We start from the raw sequence: 25,386 nt of genomic DNA on the forward strand, positions 1-25,386 counted from the left end.
GAAAAGGTTGGTGTAATCATTGCACTTTGTTCTATTCTTAGACTTCGTCCTCAGTCAGAAGTTAATAATAGAGATATGATGCCACCGGAAGTGGCATCTCCTTCCTTTTTTTTCTTTACCATGCAGCATTCTACTTTTCTCTGCCATTCATAACATTGGCAGAAGGGAACTTGATAATGAGAGAAAAGATTTTTCTCCCTGCAAGTAATAGGGACTCTTACCTGATGATCACTTAGGGCAGTACTCAAAGTGTGATCCCCTGGGCATCCACATCAACATCACCAGGGGCTTGTTAGATACACAAATGTCTAACTCTGAGGGTGAGGCCCAGCAAATCTGTATTTTAACAAGCCTCCTGGTGATTGTGAAGAACACTAAAGTTAGAGGACTACTGATTTAGGGAATAGTTATCATGACAATCACGTTAATCACCCATTAGAGAGTGCACAGATAATTCTATGCTATCCTTAAAGATCTTCTCCAAATTTATTGTTTAAATGCGGGGAAAAACGATGTAATGAGGTACTGTACCTTTGGACAAATTGCAAATTAGGAAAAGTTGTCCCTGAAAACTTTTGACTGTGGAGAATTTACCTAATGAGTTACGGCGTGAATTTGAGAACTTCAAAGACTGAGAGCTTGTACTGGATTGACTAGCTTCCTCCAAAATGTTCCCAGTGGCAGTTTCACGTGGAACTACCCAATGTGACCTTATCTAGAAAGAGGGTTTTTGCAGGTATAACAGTTAGGATGAGGTCATACTGGATTAGAGTGGCCCCTAAATTCAATCCCTGGTTCCCTACTGGGAAGGTCATTTAGAGAGGCATACATGGAAGAAGGTTGTGTGAAGATGAAGGCAGACATTGGAGTTAGGCTGCCACAAGCCAAGGAATGTCAAGGATTGCTGCCATCCACCTTGGCTAGGAGAGAGACATGAACAGTTTCTCTTCCAGGGCTTTCAGAAGGAACCAACCCTGCTGACATCTTGATTTTGGATTTCTGACCTCCTAAACTATTATGGAATAAATTTCTGTTGTTTAAAGCCAACCAGTTTTTGCTTAATTGTTATGGAAGCCTGGGGAAACTAACAGAGGGCTTTGTAGGGTTTATGTTTTAAGAGTATTCTTTGCCTTGCTCTTAGTCTATAAAGACCTTCTCATTAAAATGTGCTTTGTAAAGAAATATGCTCTCATCCTTCCCACCTCATCAGTTCCTCCTTCCTCTTCTGCTATATCCACCCCACACATTTGTTTGTTGGTTTTAAGTTTCATTGAGTTATAACTGACAAATTAAAATTGTATTATTCAAGGTGTACAAAGTGATATTACTCTCCACTGAAGTTGCCTTAAATCCACCAAAATTTAGAGACACTAAACTACATTCAGAAAATGTGGGGCGGGGGAGAAATTCCCCTGTTTTTCAAATATAAATTATGGTTATGTTTCTGCAAGAACCCCCAACTAAGAACAGGTTGTTGTAATAATTCCAGTTCATTCTATCCTTACACTTCCTCATCAGTTTAAGGATATTCATATCCATCACCTCACACAGTTGCTTTCGTGTGTGTGTGTGTGTGTGTAGTGAGGATGGTTGAGATCTACTCTCTTAGCAAGTTTCAAGTATACACTACATTATTATTAACTACAGTCACTATGCTGTACATTAGGTCTCCAGAAGGCAGAAGGCAGAAGGCTTTTATCGTATAATTGCAAGTTTGTGCCCTTCGACCAACATGTCTGTACTTCCTTTTTTTTTTTTGAGATGGAGTCTCCCTCTATCACCTAGGCTGGAGTGCAGTGGCGCAATCTTGGCTCACTGAAACTTTCGCCTTCTGGGTTAAAGTGATTCTCCTGCCTCAGCCTCCCCAGTAGCTGGGATTACAGGCACACGCCACTACGTCCAGTTACTTTTTGTATTTTTAGTAGAGACAGGGTTTCACCATCTTGGCCAGGCTGGTCTCGAATTCCTGACCTCAAGTGATCCGCCCGCCTCTGCCTCCCAAAGTGCTGGGATTACAGGCGTGAGCCACAGCACCTGGCCCCCACACTTTTGAAGGATCTTTGAAGAGTCTAAGTTCAACTGGGAAGGTCATAGTCTTATTTATTGTTGGGGAAAAAGAAACTCTACTGGGAGCATATTAAATACAAAGCCCTTTTCATTGTGGAGAAATAAAGCATTTGTGTATTTTTAGTTAGAAATTATGCATATTATCTCCCATTCGTCTGTCTTTCAATAAAATTTTAAGTTGAGGTGTATTATGTTTCTTAAGCTGCTTTATACTCATTTGTTCAAATACATACCAAGCCTTTTAATTAGACCATTTGGCTATTTTATATGCAAATAAGTAATACTATTAAGTGTATCTGTGCCTCCTTCTGTTGCTGTTTCAGTTGTGTCATGAATGCACTGACTCTCCATAGACAGGGTTAATTGGAGTGTGGGCGTGAGTGCATGCATGTGTGTGGCTGCCTGCTGTAGACTGAAGATAAAGAATGGAGATTTACCAAGCAAAGCTTTTATGTCTTAAAAATAAAACATATGTAATTATGAGTGATATATTTAGGAATCCTGCCTTAATAAAATTAATTTGCATGCACTCTACCTTATAGTAATAATTCTGAGTGACTTTGCTATTTTTTCCCAAACAGCTTAGCAAAGCATCTATATTGTAATATGTAAGTAGGCATTTTTAAAAGTCATACAAATGAAAAGAAACATTTAATAAGAAGACAACTGTGCTAAAATAATTTAAATGACTTGAGAGATCTGCCTTTATTATATGTAGATTTATGCTATTTCTCTAGCCAGTAAAACAAACATACAAACAAATCCCTATTTCATTCTTTCAGCACTTCTACTATGTGCCAAGTATCAGTTATTAAAAATAGAGAAGAAATTCAGAGTCTTGCTTTCAAAGAGTGATAGTTTTAACAGGGAAGAGGAATAATAAACAGACAGTTAAGAATCTGCTTAAGGAGAAAACTGGGCCCTTGGGCTGGGGGAAATTTAGAAAGGGTACTGTATTGGCTTCCTAGGGCTGTTGTAACAAATTAACAGAAACTTGATGGCTTGAAAAAACAGACATTTATTTTGCCACGGTCAGGAGGCTAGAAGTCCAAAATCAAAGCCCCAGCAAGGCCACACCTTCCTCTGCAGGCTAAGTGGGTGGTTCCTCCCTTGCCTCTTCTAGCTTCTGATGGCCCAGAGCATTCTTTGGCTTGTGGCAAAATAATTCCAATCTCTGCCTTCCTCTACATGACTTTCTTTGTGTCTCTCTGTCTTCTCTTCTGTCTCTCTTATTAAGAACCTGTATCCTTGGATTTAGAGCCCACCTTAATGCAGGATGATTTCATCCCAAGATCTAACTTAATTATGTCTATAAAGACTCTTTTCCCAAATACTGTAATATCCACAGGTATTGGATGGACTTATCTTTTGGAGACCAGCATTCAACCTGCTACAGCCACCTAGAGTAGGTGACACCTCCATTGCAGATCGGGTTTGAGGAGAGAGGGAAAACACATAGTGAGGTATCTTAGGCATAGACAATGTGAGATGTGCAAGTCTTTCCCATTGACACCAAAATGCCTGGCAAATAGCAAGCACTCAGTGACTGTGGGAATATTAATGAAATACACTCAATGAAAATGGCCACTAGCAGGTGGACATAAGTCTAGTAATCAGGAGAAAGTCCTGGGTTGGACAGAAGAATGGACAAGATTACCAATGCAAGCTGTGTGAGAAGCGAAAAGAGTAAAGCAATGACCAAGTAAAGTAATGTCCATCCTTGAGAAATTCTGAAGATGAGGCTGAGAAGGAGTTTGTGGAAAAACAATAGGGAAACCAGCAGAGAAGGGTGGCATAGGAGAGAAGAGAGAAATTAATCTTTAAAAAAAAAAAAAAGGAAGGTATCAGATTAGGTTAAGCTGATTAAGTAGTATAAAACCTGCATTTGGGAACTTTGATATACACAGTTTCAGAAGTTAAAAGTCCAATTTTTCATGGATTAAAAATGGTAGAAAGTTTGACAAACATCTAGAATTTTTTTACCTAATGGACAAAGAAATTAAACCAATACATGGCCTTCCCTTCATAACACCCAATGCACATGTTTCAGAGAAAGTTCTTCAAAAATTCTGTGTGAGGACACATGTCTGTGACCTGTCTTCTTTGAAATATGAGACAGACTGTGCAAGTTGCCACAGATTGTTAGAGCCGCTGTGCTGGAGTCGTCTACTTGTAACCTCTCTTCTCGTTGCAGGACATCTTATTATATTCACAGTGGGAGAATCCAGTTTCCAAACTGTAATTCTAACTCTGATCTTCCATGTAAAAGCATGTTCTCCAGGGATCCTACTGAATCCACTATGAAACATCAGTCAGGCCTACATAAAGTAGATCAGAGACCTTCCTGATCAGTACTGTGAAAGATCTTGAGAATAAAAGGAGCCTTAATGTTTATACACCATAGAGATTTAAAACTGCATTATACTTTGAAGCCATCATCACCTTTTTTCTCTGCAATGACATCTGTTGTTAAGTGCATTTAGGTTTTTTAAGGTTAATAACTGAAATACCCGGATCGTGTAATCTCAACTGTTGGAAAGACACTGAATAAATCATTCCATGGTATGTCGTCAATATACCATCAATTTTGCCTTTTCAATTCCATGTTAAGGAGTGGTTGAACCCTGAGGTTTCTTTTGACCACTTGATATTCCCCCACAAAATTTTTGAATTAGTCACAATGGTAACTATGTTCAAGCGTGCTTGCGTCAACTAACATTTTTTTAATTTAAGGATGGTAAATTTGGGCATTTTAGATGTCTTTATTTTAATTGTTAACAATCATTAATAAGCTTTTAATCCTTTTCTTAGCTTTATGAGCTGAGATTATGGTAAGTATGTTTATTTTAAAAACTTAAAGTGGATTTACTATTCGTTACCTTAAAAAGTTGAGCTTTAAAATTAGGTGAAATAAATGATGTTATTTAAAAATCAACTTTTTGGCTGTTATGATATTTTTAGATTGGGAATTTAAGAATTTAAATGAGATTATGAAGGAAGTCATTTAAAATTTTGTTTTATAAATACTTTGTGTTATACTTAATAAATCAGAATTTAAAAGTATACAGATTGATAAGAAATTTTTAAGTTGAAGCATATACAAAATCTGATTATATAATTTTATGTCACTTATAATAACTGATAACCTATAAACTTGGAACTAACATCAATCAACAGGTCAACAGCTTTTGTCTTAGGGTTAAACCATGCGATGTTATAGATCTTAAAAAAAAATTTTACCTAACTGCTATTTTGACATCAAATTCAATTAAGAAATAACTCCAAGACTTCAGCACATCTTAGAAAAATTCAATAGTGTATATTTTCTACTCTTTTATATTCACAAAACACATATATGTAACTAAATTGAATTTAATAAGCCTTTCACCCGAGAGAAAATTTTGGTCTCTGTAAAGCTTTTATCCTTGCCCTACTTTTAATGTCACTATCAAGTATGTTATTCTGCAGGGTTTTTAAAAATACAATTTTATGTTATTTTCCTGCATGTTGCAATTATGCGGTTTTCTTACATGAATATTGCTTTATGGAGAGAATGCTCTTTGAAATTTTAGAAAAAAATGAATATTGTTTCTATAGAAATAGGAATACTCTGAGCAATAGATTGGGAAATGAGACATATTCAGTATGAATCTGAGTCTTTGTTGTTCACACTAGATGAAGGGTAATTTTATAAAAATAAGGCCAAGAAAAAAATGAAATATGGGATTTCATAGTTTATCTATGATAAGTCAAGCCATTTTATTCTGCCAATAACTCAGCACAATGTAGCCTCAAACCACTCTACACCACCGTGTGTATGTGTGTGTTTGTGCAGTGATATGATTTGTCAAGGCATTCTGGCGTTAAAAATTTGAGAGAGATTTTTACTGGCTTTTGGTTGTAAATCATGTTATTTCATAAAGAAAAAGATAAGATCTTAGATAACGTGAGTTCCTGGCACTTCTGTTCAGGGTTTATCTCATTCCCTACAATTTCCCATCTGCCACTCATCTTCATTTTATCTCCAGATTTTCTATCCTCTATCCTCCTTCTCTTTTGTCCTTTTACTTTCCTACAGTTTCCCCATGCATAATCATAAAAGTCTCAATTTATTATTACTCCTTTTGAAAATTTATCCCTAAAGCATTTATAATTTTTTTATTTTCATTTATTTAATTTTTTTGAGGCAGAGTTTCTCTGTCACCCAAGCCAGAGTGCAGTGGCACGATCTTGGCTCATTGCAACCTCTGCCTCCCAGGTTCAAGTGATTCTCCTGACTCAGCCTCCTGAGTAGCTGGGAGTACAGGCACGTACCACCATGCCTGGCTAATTTTTGTATTTATAGTAGAGATGGGGTTTCACTATGTTGGCCAGGCTGGTCTCAACCTCAGGTGATCCGCCTGCCTTCGTCTCCCAAAGTGCTGGGATTACAGACATGAGCCGCCACACCTGGCCCATTTCTCATTTATTAAGTGATAATTAACTAATCAAATATATTCATGACTGTCAATCAAGACTCTTGAACATCTGAGGAAACCCATGTTACTATGCTGAATCCATGATATTTCCAGCACAAAACTTTGACCCTTAACAGGAGGCCAGAAATGCAAAGTCAAGTAAATTGTGCCCCTACCTTCTGTGAAATGGCCTGGCTGGATCTGAGCTCATTGGACTCAGCCCATCTAGAGACTCAGTCATGTTCATGAATGTACACACCCAGACATTTTTGTGTGTAGAAATGTGTGTACAGGAGAAGGCTTGAGTGAATCGTAAGGGAAAGGAGAGGAGGAGAGGTTGCAGATGTGAGAGAGGAGATCATTATTAGACCAAACTTGCAACAGAATGTCTGAGAAGGACCTGAAGCACAGGTGGAAGATTAGCCTTAGGAAGGAAAGGGAGTACTTTTCCTCTTAAACAGAAAAGGAGGAGTGAACCAATAAAGATAAGGGGAACCTTTGAGGTAAATGGAAACAGAGTTGAAAGTGATCATGTTGGATGACATCTATTTCTTGGTGATAGTGAGAAAAAAAAAGCAAGGGGTGGGACTGAGTCTTGAGAAGAACCAGAAAGGATTCATCTAACTCAAATGCATACTGCATTAGTCAGGATTCTACAGAGAAACAGAGCCAATAGGATGTGCATATATAGAACTATTTATTTTAGGGAATTGGTTCATGTGACTATGGAGGTTGACAAGTCAAAAATCTACAGAGTGGGACAGCAGTCTGGAGACTCAGAAAAAGTTGATATTGCAGTGCACATCTGAAGGCTGTCTCCCGCTGAATTCCTTCTTGGTTGGGGGAAGTCAATCTTTGTTCTATTAAGGCCTTTAGCTGATGGGATGAGGCCCACTCACATTATGGAGACCAGTCTGCTTTACACAAAGGCTACTGATTTAAATGTTAATTTTATACACATACACACATACACACACACACACACACACACAAAATAATAATAATAATAATAATAATAATAATATCACAGAAACATTCAGACTAATGTTTGACCCATGGCCCAGCCAAGTTGATACATAAAATTAACCATATGACACATACGTTCCATTAGCTGCCAGGCTAACTCCTTGTTCTTCAAAAATCAGTTGTCCTGTCTTCTCTCAAGGAGACCTTCCTGTAAACCTTTCCCTAGGTGGGAGTTTGCCTTTTTGAACTAAATTGCCAAACTACCCTGTGTTTACTTCTGTCATAAAAACATCTTTCTTTAATTCCCCCCACCAAAATCTAAGCCACTGAGTATAGTCATTTGGGGAGTTTTTTCGTTCACATCTGTATCTCCAGCACCTAAAATGTCCCCAGGTGCATTGTAGGCACTCAATAAAAGTGATGGATAAATGAGGTAATAAGTTGCATTTATTTTCTATCAGTTTTACTACTCTCTGAAAGCAGCGACAGAGTCTTAATTACTTTTTTATACCTATGAGGTAATAAGTTGCATTTATTTTCTATCAGTTTTACTACATTGTGAACTCTTTGAAAGCAGGGACAGAGTCTTAATTACTTTTTTATACCTAACATCTAGCACAAATTAAGAGCTCAGTAAATGCTTACTACAGAAATAATGGAAGTGTGACTTACCAAATGTTTACTCTGTATTTTTCCTTGTCCCTGAATACTTCACTTTTATTCCAAAGATTTTTAAAAAACCACATCCTGAAGAATTTGCACAGATTTGCATTGCTGTATCTGGAGAAATTATACTAGCAACAAGGATTATAAATCACAAAATACTGGTGGTAGGATCAGACATCAGCAGTTTTTAAAGACCTGCGGGTAATTCCAGAGGTCACAAATCCTTGCACTGGATGCAGTTAAAGTGGGGAAGTTGTTGAGGAAGTTTAAAAATTTGAGGTACCTCTATGTAAGGCAGAGCTACATGGGGATACCAGGTTGGAAGCTTTGAGTGGGCTCCAGGGGAGGAGTGAAGGATACCTAAAGAGGAGAAAGAAGTATTGAAAAGAAAGCTATGAGGTACTTTGTAAGCAGCTCTGAGTATTTACCATGTATCAGGCACAGTACTGAGTGCTTTGCATTCATTGCCACTTGTCTCCATAATAGCCTTTGTAAGGTATATAGTGTTACATTCTTTTCACAGATAAGGACACTGAGGTTCGGTTAAGTTCCTCACATCAAGCCAACAGAACAGCAAAAAATTCAAGCCTATATTGACTGGCTACAAAGTTTATGTTCTTTCTGATACATCAGCAGTTCTCAACTCTAACTACAGAGCAAAAGCACCCAAGTCTGTACCCCACTTAAGATCAGTTATATGAAAAGTTCTGAGTAAGAGGCACAGTCCTCCATATTTAACTTTAAGTCTCATCAGTATTTCTAAAATGTTTCCAGGGCTGAAAACCACTATCAGAAACACTGTAGATACTCTTCCATTTTGCCAACTCTCATACTGTGTGCTTACAGGTGTTCTCACCCAGGAAAAGAGACTTGACTCAGTTTATGAATGGCGCACCCTAAACTCAGATGAAATATCCTGAACAGACTGAGTGTGGTGGCTCACCCCTGTAATCCCAGCACTTTGGGAGGCTGAAGCAGGAGGATGGCTTGAGAGTCCAGGAGTTTGAGACCAGCCTGAGCAACATAGAGAGACTCCATCTTGACAAACAAACAACAAAAAAAGAAAATCTTGAATAGTCATGCACTGGCCCTGTGATTTGAGGTGCTCTTAATTGGTGGCTGCTTTGATGTTAGCAAGAGTTTTATCCTGTTTAATTTAAATTAATGAAATGGATTACATCATGCCTAGTCTCTAACTCTCTGCAAAGGGTCCTGCTCAGGGCCGTTCTGCCATTGTAAGCTTTCTAGCACAGCTGATGCTTTTTCAACATACCCCATTCCAAAAAGTAGGTACTACCTGGGCCACACACACATTCACCATACAAATTAAATTGAATAGGTATCAAGAAACAATTAAGTTTCATATCAGATTTTCTTCCATTAATTTTGGCAACACAGCATTCATTTTTCTTTGTATTATAAAAACTTGTTGCTAATGTCCAGGGTCACCACCTCATGTGAAATAAAATGCATTTGTGCGAGGCCCTGACATCATATCAAAATTCAGTCAGGTATCTTAATGCATAATATATATGTAAAAAATCAAGAGAGACTGAGGAAGAAAAACACAAAAATGTGAGTAGAATGGTAAAAGTTGTCTACCCTGGCTGCACATTAGAATCTGGGATAAACAGATTTAGATAAACAGATGCTCAGAACCCAGCCCTAGAGATTCTGATTCAGGCCCAGTCTGACTGGGCCGATCGTTGTTATCCCTAAGTGATTCAAATCTGCTGTTTTTCTTACCTTTCTCAGACTTTCCACTGTTGTAGAAAATGTGTATTAAATGAGAATACTCTGATTCATATATTTTCTGTCAACCATGATAATGATGATAGTTACTCTAATTGAGCTTGCTATGTGCTAACCAATTTTCCTAAGTGTTTTACATATAGCAGCTCATTTAGTATTCACCACAGCTACTGGGTGAGGCCAATATTATTATCATCTTTTTGCAAATTAAAAAAATACATTTATAGAGATTAAGTAACTCACTGTAAGGCACAGCAGAGGCGGAATGTGAGTTCAGGGCTTCTAGCACCCCGTACTCTTAGAGACTTAAGTGAGTTTATGAAATAAACCATATTATGTCTCCCCAGCCTTCCCATCAGGTTCCCGTTTCCTCTTGACTTTTGCAGAGTCTAATCTAGGTATAGGCTCACCAGTTCTACTATTAGGTGCCTAGGAGGTTCTCCCCCACTTCCATCTAACTCCCACACCTGCTGTATTTACCTTGCAGTGGAACAGAACCAAGTCTTTGAGATTCAAGGAAATACAGCTAGGTGGTTCATCTGCTTTGGGATGAAAGCAGATGAACCACCTAGCTGTATTTCCTCTTTATTCCTGAAAACAGTAGAAAGAATGTAAGGCTTAAGAATCACACAGATATAAGATCAAATTTATGTACTTTAACTTATTAATCCTGAGCCCAGGGCAAGTCACTTAATCTCTCTGACATCCCATTTCTTAATCCATAAAATAGAAATAATGATTTCTAAATCACATGATTTAAAAGGATGAAGTAGAATAACATATAGAAGGTTCCTTTGCACACAGTAGGTGCTCAGTAAACATGGGATCCTTCCCTTTTGCTCTGCTCCCATGTCACATATACAATTAACTTTGCACTTGGCAACTCCTGTTTAGCTTCTATATTTCTGCTTTCCTTTATTCCTTTATTCCTCTGTGTTTAAAAGTCTGTGCTAAGTAGCCAAAGTTTTGTATGAGAAAGGTCTGCTGGGCAAAGCAGAAAGCTACACACATAACACAACTTTAGGGCCCTAAATAAATATTAGGAACAAAAATGCCTCTCAAAACTTTACAGCCTCTCCTGCTTCCCTCCTCTCCTGCCACTGCTACCACCAATATATCCAAATGCCTAAAATCCCATTTTAAGATCTCTCCTAAGGAACTTATGAAGAACATGCATTAGTCTCAATAGGCACCTGTTACCTCATTTTGTTTACACATGGCTACATGTTGTCATACTCTATATGCTATAACCGTTAATTGACATGAGACTGGGTAAAGGACTGGATAAAGGGTAGGCTCTTTTTTATTCTTCTAATTGAAAAATTAAAATTGTATACATTTATCATGTACAACATGATGCGTTGCAGTATGTATATATTGTGGAATGGCTCAATCGAGGTAATTAACCTATGCATTACCGCATGTAGGTATCATTTTTTGTGGTGAGAACACTTAAAATCTATTTTTGTGATTTTCAAAATATCACACATTGTTACTAACTACAGCCACCATGTTGTACACTGGATCTTTTGAACTTATTCCTCCTGCCTAGCTAAAATTACGTATCCTTTGACCAACCCCTACCCATCCAGCCCCTAATAACTAACCACCATTCCAGTCTGTAGTCTCGAGTTCCACTCTTTTAGATTCTACATATAAGGGAAGGTTCTTCGCTCATTTGTGTGTGTGTGGCACTGAAATGTATTAGAATGTACTTTCACACAAGCACTGGGGCTTGCCCATGGTGCTCTTCATGTTTAAAGTATGGACATTCTGCCAGTTCTTCTAGAGCAGCGATACCAGGAAGCTGACAGTGAAGTGGATGTTACATACAAGCTCATCATCTGCCATCTTTAGGGGGCCAATGGCCATGGCCAGACATAGCCCCCTTTTCATCTGGAGCTTGATTGTGGGCTCCCACCTCATCAACTTTGGCCAACATATTCCCGTTGTGTGTCAGCAGGGAAGGGAACTTGCCAGCCTTATTTAGGCCTGGGCCAAGGATCCATGGGATCTGCTTGATCTGAGACTCCAAGGCCAAATGGTACCATACCTCTTGGCCAGCCTCTTGTTCTTGTCGAGTTTCTCCAGCGCCTCCAGGTCCATACGGGGGACTCCACAACCTTGGCCTTGTCACAGTGCTGCTGGCCCCCAGGATACACACAGAGGAGTGGAAGTGGGTTGTGGACTTCAGCCCAATGATGCCCCAGAAGTGTTTGTCCTTCTTAGAGTCACAGTGAGCAATGGTCTGGGCCACACCCTGCAGGAGGCATCGCTGGGGCCGTCCAGGAACTTCACACACTCACATGTTTTTGGAAAGGTAGAGCTGCAGAACAGCTTGAAGCCAACAGAAATACCTGTTTTTATTGTTATTATTATTATTATTATTATTATTTTAACAGTCTCTGTCGTCCAGGCTGGAATGCAGTAATGATGTGATCATAGCTCAAGGCATCTTCTAACCCTTGGGCTCAAGTGATCCTCCCACCTCTGCCTCCCAAGTAGCTGGGACTACAGGCACAAGCCACTATGCTCAGCTGATTTTTATTTTTATTACTATTTTTGTAGACATGAGTTCTTGCTGTTTTGCCCAGATCTTTCTATTTCCTGGCCTCAATTGATCCTCCTGCCTAAACCTAGAAATACCTCTTAAAGTTTCAATTATCTCTAGTTACTTTATTGTTCATGAGAAATGCCTGTTTTTCTTAATGTATGGTAGTCTGGTTGAACAAGTCATAATGTAATGCTTTTACTAAAATAGTACAACAACATAGAAATAATTCTTTTCTATAGGTGTCCAGCTCCTCAGAGGCATAGCTGATATTGTATCTGCTGTGAAACATTTCTTCTCTCTTTCTAGAGTCTCTTTCCTGTAAGGTGAACTTCTTGTGAAGTTTCATTTTGATAAAATTCCATCACTCGTTTCTTGTCAAGCTTTTAAACTTCATCTTCTATCTTTGCATTTTCTGATACACTCTTGCTTTGGAATATTTTAATATAATGCATAAGCTTCTTTTAGTGAATTTACTGTATATTTGATTATTTTTTCAAGAGTTTGTAAGGAAGATTTTACTTGATGTTATACGTGATTCTTCAAAACTCTTCATCTAAGTTGTCTCTTATTTCTGACTCTCTTACTATATCCAACACCTAATGACCACTGTCCATTTCATCTCTAAGGACAGCAAACAAATCTGTCATCTTCAACAAACATTCAGTCAAATGCTAGATCTGATGTTCCTTCTCACGTAGAATTTTTTCCAAACATGGTCTTGAAATTTCAACCTCCTTTTTTTCTATGTAAATTAAGACCACTCAGTCTTCCTTTACCTTTGTATAAAAGTAATTTTCCATTTCCCTAAAGATTGGATTTTTCATCGAAACTTTTCTTTAATACTATCTATAGCTGTGTTTTACTTTTCTGACAAAAATTTCAAGATTATTCTGGTTTAGCTACTTGGGATTGGATGGATTCTGATTTATCCTTCAAATGACTGTATTATAGCCTTTGTGTAACATCAACCATCATGCCATCTTCTTCTGGATAGTTAGATTTTTCTTCCCCATTTTCCCCTAGAAAGTCTATTTTAACCACAATAAAGAGTAGGACTAATCAGTTTTTAAATATCTGTCTCCAGACAGCATTTCAAACAACTTTATTTCAAGTCTGGCCTTCAACCAAGACATTTCCAGTGCTTAATGACCTCTCTTAAAATGCCAGAGCCTGTCAGAAATTTTAAGTTTTTCTTCTTCTGGAGCAGAAAACATTCCATGATGTTCTTTCTCCCTACATTTATAAAGCAAGCTTTAGTTCTGTGAAACCCAGTGAGAATTGCCCATAGAACCATCTTCTGGGGAAAATCCTAGAGTCCTGATCCTGGGCTCAAACCTGCAGGCATAATGCTCACAGAGCTGCATGGAGCCTTCAGGATAAGCCAGTGGTAAAGCTGTGTGACTATTGCATGGCCTGTGTCACACAAGTGACTGCCACAGAACTGCCTTTGATTGAGAATGTCCTATTGGTCACTGTAGTCTTCCAGGAACCCAGAATATCCCACTCAGATCCCAAGTCAGCAATTGACAATCAAGACAAACTTGCAGGGAGGGAATCAAGGGTATGAACACATTTTTCCTCATCTTTGTTTCATCATGGAACACAAATAAATTGGTTTGTGATATATTTTTGTTTTTGCTTTGTTTTATTTATTTATTTATTTATTTTGAGATGGAATCTCACTCTGTCACCCAGGCTGGAGTGCAGTGGTGTGATCACTTCAACCTCCTCCTCCCTGGTTCAAGTGATTCTCCTGGCTTAGCCTTCCAATTAGCTGAGATTACAGGCACATGCCGCCATGCCCGGCTAATTTTTATATTTTTAGTAGAGATGGGGTTTCACTATGTTGCCCAGGCTGGTCTCGAATTCCCAACCTCAGGTGATCTGCCTGCCTCAGCCTCCCGAAGTGCTGGAATTGCAGGCATGAGCAACCATGCCCAGCCGTAAATTGGTGATATTTGTATGACAGTCAGGGAAAATGAATGAGGTTGTTTATGACTCACTCCACCTAGAGGCTGCAAGGGACAAACAACCCATGTCTTGTCATACATGTGAACATTCTAACTTTGCTGGCGGTCAGCAAACTGTGCTCTGAGTCTCCCACATTTTGTATCAGACTTCTAGGCTACAGCCTTAGAGATACAACTTGCCTTGAAAGGTCCCAAAAATTTCTCTCCCAAAACACACCCCATCCCAGTTTATTGTGGGTCAGTAATAGTATTTGTGTAAGAGTGTTGAAATAAAGGGCCTCAAAAGGGTTTCTGCTTGCCTTTAAACAATGATTATGGGTTTGTCTATTCTCACTTTAATTTTGTTCATTTTAGCTGTAGGTATTTGGAAGCCCTATTTTTAGTTGTATATCTTCCTGATGAAGTGACCCTTTATCACCATGAAATGTCTCTCTTTATCTCTGATAACATATTAATACTTTGTCTTGAAGTTTAACATATCTAATGTGTCTTACATAGGCACACAAATATTTTTATGGTATATCTTTTACCATTTTTAAACTTTCAATCAATATGTGTTTTTATATTTAAAGCATTTTTTATATAAACAGCATGTAGTTTGGTCTTGGTTTTTTATTCAGTCTGATAATGGAATATTGAGTCCATTTACAAAATTTATTTTTAATTTTTTATTTCCATAGGTTTTTGGGGAACAGGTGGTATTCTGTTACATGAGTAAGTTCTTTAGTAGTGATTTGTGAGATTTTGGTGCACCCATCACCTGAACCCCATTTGTAGTCTTTTATCCCTCACCGTCTTTCCACCCTTCCCTGGTAAGTCCCCAAAGTCCATCGTGTCATTCTTATGCCTTTGCATCCTCATAGCTTAGGTCTTACTTATGAGTGAGAACATATGATGTCTGGTTTTCTATTCCTGAGTTACTTGACTTAGAATAGTAGTCTCATCCCATCCAGGTTACTGCGAATGCCATTCATTCATTCCTTTTTAAGGCCGAGTAGTATTCCATTGTGTGTATATGTATAAATATATGTGTGTGTGACATACCACAGTTTCTTTATCCACTCGTTGATTGATGGGCGTTTGGATTGGTTCCACATTTTTGCAATTGTAAATTGTGCTGCTATAAACATACATGTGCAAGTTTTTTTTTTTTTTTTTGGTATAATGACTTTTTTTCCTCTGGGTAGATACCCAGTAGTGGGATTGCTGGATCAAATAGTAGCTGTACTTTTAGTTCTTTAAGGAATGTCCACACTGTTTTCCATAGTGGTTGTACTAGTTTACATTCCCACCAGCAGTGTAGAAGTGTTCCCTCTTCACTGCATTCACACCATAATCTACTATGTGTTTTTTTTTTTATTTTTTTATTATGGCCATTCTTGCAGGAGTAAGGTGGTATCGCATTTTGGTTTTGATTTGCATTTCCCTAATCATCAGTAATGTTGAGCATTTTTACATATGTTTGTTGGCCATTTGTATATCTTCTTTTGATAATTGTCTATTCATGTCCTTAGCCTACTTTTTGATGGGATTGTTTGTTTTTTTCTTGTTGATTTGTCTGAGTTCATTGTAGATTCTGGATATTAGACCTTTGTCAGATGTATACATTGTGAAATTTTTTTTTTCCCACTCTGTGGGCTGTCTGCTTACTCTGCTGACTGTTCCTTTTGCCATGCAAAAGCTCTTTAGTTTAATTAAGTCCCACCTACTTATCTTTGTTTTTATTGCATTTGCTTTTGGGTCCTTGGTCGTGAAATTCTTGCCTAAGACAATGTCTGGAAGGGTTTTTTTGATGTTATCTTCTAGCATTTGCATAGTTTAAGATCTTACTTAAGGCCTTGATCCATCTTGAGTTGATTTTTATACGTGGTGAGAGATGAGGATCTAGTTTCACTCTTCTACATGTGGCTTGCCAATTATCCCAGCACCATTTGTTAAATAGGGTGTCTTTTTCCCACTTTATGTTTTTGTTTGCTTTGTCAACGATCAGTTGGCTATAAGTATTTGGGTTTATTTCTGGGTTCTCTATTCTGTTCCATTGGTCTATGTGCCTATTTTTATACCACTACCATGCTGTTTTGGTGACCATGGCCTTTACATTTAATGTAATGTTTACTGTCATTAGATTTAAGTCTACCATCTTAGTATTTGTATTCTATTTGTCACATCTGTTTTTTGTTCCTGTGTTCCTTGTTTGCTTTTCTTTGAGCTAATTAAAAATTTTATTATTTCTTTTTATCTCGTCCATTGATGTTTTCTACTACACCTCAATGGAGTGTTTTTATTTTTCGTTGTTGTGTCTTAAGATTGCACACATGCATCTTTATTATTGTTTACCTTTAAATAATATTACAAAAATAACCATGTAAGAACCTTTAAAAAGTATAATTCTATTTACTTGCTGTCCTTTGCTTTCTTCTCATCATGTATTTTATTTACTTATAGGTAACAACACAAAATGTGTTACTATTTTTGCTTTAAACAGTCACAAGTTTTTAAAACGTGAATAGATAGGTAGGTAGATGATGATAGATATGTAGGTAGGTAGATAGATGGTAATTTTTTAAAAGGTCTTTTATACTTACCCAGATATTTAGTCATTTATCCACTCTAATAATTTTCAATTCTCCTTGTAGATTCAGGCTTTCAGCAAGAATTCACCTTGAAAACTTTCCTTGTCTCTTATAGTATGTATTTGCTAAAAATAAACACTCTCAACCTTTCTCATCTTATTTCACCCTCATGTTGAAAGATATATTTGTTGAACATAGAATTCTAGATTAAGAGTTGCTTTCCTTCATTATTTTGCAGATATTGCATCGTCTTAAGGCCGTCAATATTTTAGTTGAAAACTCAGACATCGTACCTAAGGTTGTTGCCTGTGTGAAATGTCTTTTTCCTCTGGCTGCTTTTAAGATTTACCCTTTATCCTTGTTTTTCAATAGTTTAATCACAAAATGCCTCAACGTGTTGTTGTTGGTGGTGGAGTTTGTTTTGTTTGTTTAGTTGTTTGTTTTTGAATTTTCTTGCTTGGGTTTTACTTAACTTTCTTCATACATGGGTTGATATCTTTTACCAGTTTTGGAAATTGTTCACCTATCATCTTTTCAGGTATTTCTTCTCCTTGATTTTCTCCCCGCTACCTTTCTGAGGCTCCAATTACAAATATCTTAGATCATTAGATATTTTGTTACAGTCACAGGATATCTGTCCCATTTTCTTCACTCTTTTTTTTTTCTCTAGTGTTTCAGTTTGGATGATTTTATTGACATGTCTTAAATATTACCCACCCTTTCTTCTGCTGGGTTCAGTCTGCTGTTCGACTCCCTGAATGAATCCTTCATTTATTATACATAATTTTTATTTTTATCATTTCTATTTTGCTCTTTTTGATAATGCCCATATATCTATTAAAATTTCCCAATGTTAATGCATGCTTCTCACTTTTTCATTACATCTTTTTAACATATCTATCATAATTTTTAAACAAATCTCTGCCTGCTATATCCAACATTTGAGCCATCTGTGGGTCTGCTTCTAATGTTTATTTTTTATTTCATAGTCACATTTTTCAGCTTCTTCATGTGTTTTATAATTGTTTATTGTATGTCAGTGGGTAAAAGCACAGAAATAATTAATATTTACTCCCATAAAATGGCTCATCCTTTTCTCTATTTGGCTGTGTGTGGGGTCGGGGGGATGCAGGGAGACTGGATTAATCTAATATGATTAGATATGAATGTAAGCTTTGCTATAGCTTTAGTGTGATTTGTCCTTGGCTTTAGATGTATTTGGGGAAGAAATAGAAATTTATCTTTAGGAAGACTGAGAATAGCATTGCCTCAGAGATGTCTGCATACTTAAAGCCTACCTGCCAATGTTTCTGGACCACGGGGGATCTCTTTCTTCTTTACACTCCAGCACCAAGCTTTCCAGGTGTATGGATATCTCTCTTCACTTCTGGAGAACTGCTACTGTGCACTGAATGAAGACCTATGCACCTTGAGGGGATCTCCATCAACTCTCTTGCCCTGGCCCAGCCTGTATCAACTACCCCCAAATATTCAGTGATGATCTGTGGAAAGGAGTTAACAGGCAGGCATGGATTCTCTCTGTGGTTGTGGGGCCTCAGTATTCTAATCTGTGGTACCTGTCCACTTGCAACTGTTGAAAGTGTGTTAAGGCTGGGCGCAGTGGCTCACGTCTGTAATCCCAGCACTTTGGGAGGCCAAGGCGGGCAGATCACGAGGTCAGGAAATTGAGACCATCCTGGCTAACACGGTGAAACCCTGTCTCTACTAAAAATACAAAAAAAAATTAGCCGGGTGTGGTGGCGTGCGCCTGTATCCCAGCTGCTGGGGAGACTGAGGCAGGGAATGGCGTGAACCCGGGAGGAGGAGCTTGCAGTGAGCCGAGATCGCGCCACTGCACTCCAGCCTGGGTGACAGAGCGAGACTGGGTCTCAAAACAAAACAAAACAAAACAAAAAAACAAAACAAAAAAGAAACTGTGTTAATACCTGGGCTGGTTGTCCTTATCCAGCTCTGTGGCAAAGGTGCTCCACCTGTTGCTGTGTCCTCAGGAGTGACAACAGCTATAGAATTCTTCTATCCAAGAAAAGGTTAACCTCATTTTGAAAATTAATTTATTTGGATTTCTTTGTGTCTTCAGCTCTCTGATGTGTTTTTTTTAAATATGATTTTGAGACTTTTTGTTGTTAAGGCCAGATAAATTTGATAGAGAAGAGAAAGTGTGGAAAGGCACACAGTTACTTTTAGAACATCGCACTGTAAATATGGGGGCAATATGGCAGTCAGGCATGCCCCTAGTTGGTTTTTTTTTTTTTTTTTTTGTGATGGAGTCTTGCTCTGTCACCAGGCTGGCGTGCAGTGGCATGATCTCGGCTCACTGCACCCTCCACCTCCTGGCTTCAAGCGATGATTCTCCTGCCTCAGCCGCCCAAGTAGCTGGGACTACAGGTGCACACCACCATGCCCAGCTAATTTTTGTAATTTTAATAGAGACAGGGTTTCACCATGTTGGCCAGGATGGTCTTGATTTCTTGACCTTGTGATCCGCCCACCTCAGCCTCCCAAAGTGCCGGGATTATAGGCATGAGCCACCATGCCCGGCCCTGCCCCTAGTATTTTGTAGGATCTGAGGCACAAATACAAAGAGGGACATACAAACAATATGTCTAAATATTTAAAAGCTATAACGCAGACTTATAAATTATTAAACCAAATATGTTTTCCTACCTTAATATGTGTATAATCATAATGATTTTTAAGGCCAAGTTCAAATTGAAATTATCTTAAATGTGGCTGCTCAGAGAGAGAGAGCACCCACACACTCTGCCTTCTCTTCCCATCCCTAGTTCTGTCCTGTATCTGAAAGGGCCTTGCACTAAGGTGTGTGTGAACACCTTAGCTCATTCTTCCAAGATTGACTCCTACCCCCTACATCCACATCCCCACAAACAACCACTCTTCAACTACCCTTAAGTCTTTAAGGTGTGTATACTAGAGGCAGGTTCACCTTGGGAAGACAGACCTGGATGCAGTCTCAAGGCCTTTTGAGCAGGAAACTCCAGAGTCTCACATGCTCAGAGCTTGGTTAGAAGAGGGACACTGGTATTTCTTCTAACTCATAGCTCTTTGGGGATGACATAGAAAGCAGAAGAAGACTACAGCAGCAAGGCCCTCTAACGAGTGAGGCCCAGGGCAGCCCGTCCCCACAACCTCCCAACCCCCTTGACTGTGTCTTAGGGCAGTACTGATGGCAACAGAATATTTTGGAGCTAGGTGAGCAGACCACATAGAGAGGGTAAATGTGGCAAGAAAGTAAAGGATGCCAAGAATAACCTGGGTTTCTCTTCTCAGGGCCAACTCTTACAGTTGGATAAATAATTGAATGTATATATCTCTCTAAGTGTAAAAGGTAGCTTCAATGTTGATGGGATACTCTTGAAGAAATAGGGTACAATATTTCTAGAAGACTGATGTCTCCAGACTCACATATTATAAGGAGCAAAACTAGTATGTAAAATGATTCAAGAGAAACCTTACCTCAAATAACAAAATATACAAATGTGGTCCATATACGAATCATCATGACAACTTGAAAGGGAAATTAGTTCACTATTAGATTTTACATTGTCTTCTAACAAAAAGCAAATATAAAATGACTGCTAAGTAATTTTACTTGTCCTGACTAGGTTATGACTTAATTAATAGTTTAGGCAGAAGTTCAATTACAAAAGAATTGTATTTTCACTTTTTAAGAGAGATAGTTTTGCCTAGGAAGGAATTATTTATAATTATATATGTTCAGATATTTAATTCCACAGATAAGTGATGGAAGTCTTAATATAGGGAACAGCATGTAACGTCAGAATAAAAGGATCTCCTTAGTCTAATTGAATGTTGTACTTCACTATGTCTGTCTGATAGAAATAATTACATACCTTGCTGGGATTTAGCTTTCATTTTAGCATTGGGTGTACTTGTGGAGAAAAATGAAATATCATGTTGCCCCCGTTGGCCCCCACCCCCAAACACACAACTGCTGAATTTGGTGGGATCATTTTGGAGAGATGTTTGAGAATTTGTTCCCTTTATAAGGCAGTGCTAAAGAGTGAAGGCAGAGAATTACAATTAAAATGGTGGATGGGACACTTGCTTAAGTCTACCCTCTCCCTCCTAAAGGAACTCCTATAATGACAACTAAAAAAAGAATGAAAAAGAAACTCACTTTTTAAAGAAAACAGGAGAGAACACAACAGCAGAGAGCTATTGACTTTTTTTTTTTTTTAATGGAAATGGAATGAATGAGTGGTATGTGTTTTAGCTAAACAGAGATGTAGAAACCCAGGTGTCTGCAGAGGAGATGCCAAAAAGAAACAAATGGGAACTCCATTGAGAACCCTCAAAAGACTCAAAGACTGGAGGCAAAAAGGATTGCTGACGCTAAGGGACAGACTTGAGGCTGAAAACAGGACTGTTTGAAATTCTTAACAAGAACAGCTGGACTCCCAAATTCCCTCCTCAACTTTTTGCAGCCTGACAGCTACCCCTCTCTCACCCTGTAAGAGAGATGGCAGGGTATTATTCTCTGGAGTAACTTAACTATAGAGGCTACAAGCTTAGCATTATTGGGGACAGTGGCAGATGAGGATAAGATACGATATAGAAATCTGGGAGACTAAGTAGAAATCTGCGTGCCGAATAGTAACAAACTCTCCTTTCCCTTCAAGCCTTCTTAGGTGGCTCAGCTCCCAGGACACTGGCAACCAGGCTGTACTTCCCAGGCGGAACATTGGAGGGGGCACCTTCCTAGAGGGTCTGACTACCCAAGGGGGAAGAAATCTTGCTATTCTTGAGGGCATTTCGGTGAAACAACTCAGCTTTGTCTAATGGTTTTATGGTAATGTCCTGGAGCCCATAATACATTGCTTGAGCAGACAGCTAAAGAATACCAGATATGGAGGAAAGTCTCCAACAAAGAGACCAAAGCAAACTAACCAACAAGAAATGGAAGGAAACAAAGACTCTGGAGAGAACAGAAAGCTGTTACATGTAGCTTTAAAAAGCTGAAATGTGTATTATAGATAGTAAAAAAGAAATTGTGTTCATGAAACTAAACATGGTGCTATGAAAGAGGAGAAATTAGAGAAAATTTAATTCTTAAAAATTAAAAATGTTAGGCGAAATAATATAATCAACAGAACAAAGACGAGAGACTCTTCTAGAGGTAGATGACAAAAAGAAGATAAATAGAAAAGATAATAACGTTAGAGTTTGAGTCTCAAGGTTAGTTTCAGAATAAAAGAACAGAAGAAATAGAGGTCAGAAATTGCTAAAAGTACATAACAAAATTTCCTGGAACTGAATAAATGAGTAAAAGTCCCTGAATTTCAAATATAATCAACTAGGGGAACTCATGCATATCACACCAAATGTTCTGTTATGAGACAATAGAACACCAGGGATAAAGAAGAAATCATAAGTGTTTTCAGAGAGAAGAAGGAGGGAGGGAAGAGAAGGAAGAAATGAACAAGCAAGGAAAGGAACAAAGAAAGATAGAAAGTCAAATAAAATGAATCGGGAAACAAAATAACTTCTTAATAACACTGGAAGCTAAAAGACAGTAAAGAAATCCCTTGAAATTTCTGAGGAAAAGGTATTTCTAAACAATGAATTCTGTGTAAAGTAAAAGTAACAATTAATGTAAGAAGAGAATAAAGAAATATTTTCAAACATTTAAGTTCTCCAAAAATGTGTTTGTCCCAAACATCTTTCTCAGGAAGCTACTGCATGCTCGCCCACCCACCCATGAGGGAGTCCATCGAGAAAGAAAAACAAAGAATTCAGGGAACAGGACCCAAACTACAGAGAGGCAAAGGGCAGTCCTAGGATGACAGCTCAGTAGCAAGATTGCCACAAAAAGCATGAGGGTACTAAAAAACAACAACAACAAAACTAACATATTTGACTGTATTAAGAGGAATGTTGCATTTCTATTGGAGAGTTTGAGAAAATATAAGATGGGCAGATGAAAAATTAAGAAAACAAAAATATGACGCAACTAATGTCAGGAAAAAGAAGAAAAAGAAAAATGTGTAAAAGAAATGTAATCATAAATTCCCATGTGGCTTACATGTGGATAATATATACAAGTTAAAATAATGTAAACCCTAATTAGTGCTTTATCTAAGATTGTTGTGTAGTTAAATTGGGAAGATTAAGCTAAGGGAAGCATGTGTGTGCTCATGTGTGTGGTAGGGAGGCAGGTGACAGGGAGGCAGGAAAGAAGAAAGAGAGAGATAGGGAGAGAGGACACACATGCTGGAGGAAGTATTATATATAATATCCTATATAGAATCCTTATCTCCCCTAGTAGGAGGCCAACAGGTAATATCAACATTTGAAAATCAAAAAGTAGGTATCTGAGTATCATGTGGGAATATGGAATCATCATCATAATGAACAGTTAGATGAAGATGGTTGCCTCTGGGCTTCAAAGGTATAGAGAGGTGGATGGGACATTCTTTTAAGCTCTACAGTTTTATGTAGTTTTTAAGAATATGTGCATGAATTTTTATTAATATGAAAAAGCTAATTGTTTGTAAAGAACATGAATGCCATGAATACTAGAGCTTTGCGGTTTTCAAGCAGTGCTTCCCAGGTTCATGGAGGGCTCCTGGAGTCCCCACAGGGACTGCCTCATGGAGGAGGGGGCTGAAGAAATGGGGCCACAGGCTTTACACCTGTTACTGCTAAAGGAGCTATGCTTTGTCATTGTTATGTTTCAGTGAATTATTTCCTTTGAAGAAAAGGTTCCATAGAAAACAACAGCAAGTTTGAAAAACACTGATAATAGTATGCTTATTTGGAGAAAAACTGTTCCCAAATTGCTTTGGTTCAAATATGATTTGTCCCCACCAAAACTCATGTTGAGGCTTGGTTCCCAATGTGGTGGTGCTGGGACGTGGTGCCTCCAAGGGTCATTATTAGGTCATTAAGAGGGAGTAATGCCTTTTTTATGGGAGTGAAGTCCTAGTTACTTTGAGGTTGTTACAAAGTAAAACTGCCTGTCTTATCGGGTTTTTTTTGTTTTTGTTTTTTTTGCATGGGCCAGGCTCCCCTCTCACCTTCCCACCCTGTTATGAAGCAGCATGAGTTCCTCACCAGATACAGCCACCCGTCTTGGACTTCCCAGCCTCCATAACACAAATGAATATGCTGACTCTAACTATCAGACTCCATCCAGTTTGGCTATCACCTGTCATTTTCTGTTATCACACAAAACAGAATTGTCCTATTTCTAACCCTGGATAGATCTTTAAAAGAACTTGAATTAGAACCAGTTTTCACATGGATTTCAAATATGGATTAGACATTTGATTATGAAAATTTGTATATTTTCATTTTGCTCCAAAACCAAATTTTACCCTCACTTCTTAAGCAGTATCACATACAGTATATGCTGGCAGAGTTCAAATAAGTAATCCAATAGAGGTGGTCCTCTGTCCCTGGGATGAAGTTGGACATTCTGGTTTCACTGAGTGATGGACATATTTATGATTGTGCTCCAATTAGATTTGACTTTGGTTCCACAAAGGAAAAATACCCCCACCCCAGGGTATAGAAAAAATACAACAAAATCTTTAGTTTTTTTTTTTTTTTTTTTTTGGAGACAAGGTCTTTCTCTGTCACCCAGGCCTGGAGTGCAGTGGTGTGATCACAGCTCACTGCAGTTTCAAAGTCCTGGGCTCAAGCAATCCTTCCATCTCAGCCTCCCTACTTGGGAGGGTCCGAGCTACTTGCTGGGACCACAGGTAAATGCCACCATGCCTGGCTATTTTTTTTTTTTTTTTGTAGAGATGGGGTCTCACTATATTGCACTGGCTAAAGATCTTTATTTCTTTTATACTGGAGATAACCCATATTTTTGCAAGCATGATATAGTGGTTGTTACTGGGGCTTTATAACCACTTAAAGACAAAACATCCTTAACTTGGTGAGTTTAATTTAGGAGAAAGTCAAATGCTAAAACAGACACTCCTGAAAAAATATGTTTCCTTAGTCAGTCAGTCTCTCTCTTTCATTTTCTTTGTTCTCCTCTGCACTCCACATAGTGTGAAATGCTGTGCCTGTTCTTTGTGCTTCCATTATTTCTCAATATAAAATAATTAAAATCTGCTTTGAAAAATAACTGTTATCTAATACAAATTTATATAAAATATATTTGATATAAAGTATAGATTTACACATTTTATGTATTCTGAACTTATATGCATATCTCATTTGAAGTTGACAACAACTCTTTGAAGTATTATTATTCTCATTGTAGGGATGAAGAAATAGTGGCCCTTGGTGGTGGACCTCTCCCAGGTTGTGTAGCTAACAAGGGATAAAGACCAAATGAAATCTTTATTTTCAGAGTTTTGGTC

General features: G+C 38.1%; 1 protein-coding gene and 1 pseudogene across 10 annotated transcripts in view; one reads left to right on the forward strand and one right to left on the reverse strand.

Annotated features, from left to right (window-relative positions):
• The window catches only part of DTNA (dystrobrevin alpha), a 410,756-nt gene that overhangs the window by 71,612 nt on the left and 313,758 nt on the right, over nucleotides 1-25,386 (forward strand). The gene's annotated exons all lie outside the window — the stretch shown is intronic.
• Nucleotides 11,694-13,286, reverse strand: LOC129394590 (large ribosomal subunit protein uL1-like; annotated as a pseudogene).

The sequence above is a fragment of the Pan paniscus genome, chromosome 17 (assembly GCF_029289425.2).
Source record: "Pan paniscus chromosome 17, NHGRI_mPanPan1-v2.0_pri, whole genome shotgun sequence".
NCBI classification, from domain to species: Eukaryota; Metazoa; Chordata; class Mammalia; order Primates; family Hominidae; genus Pan; species Pan paniscus.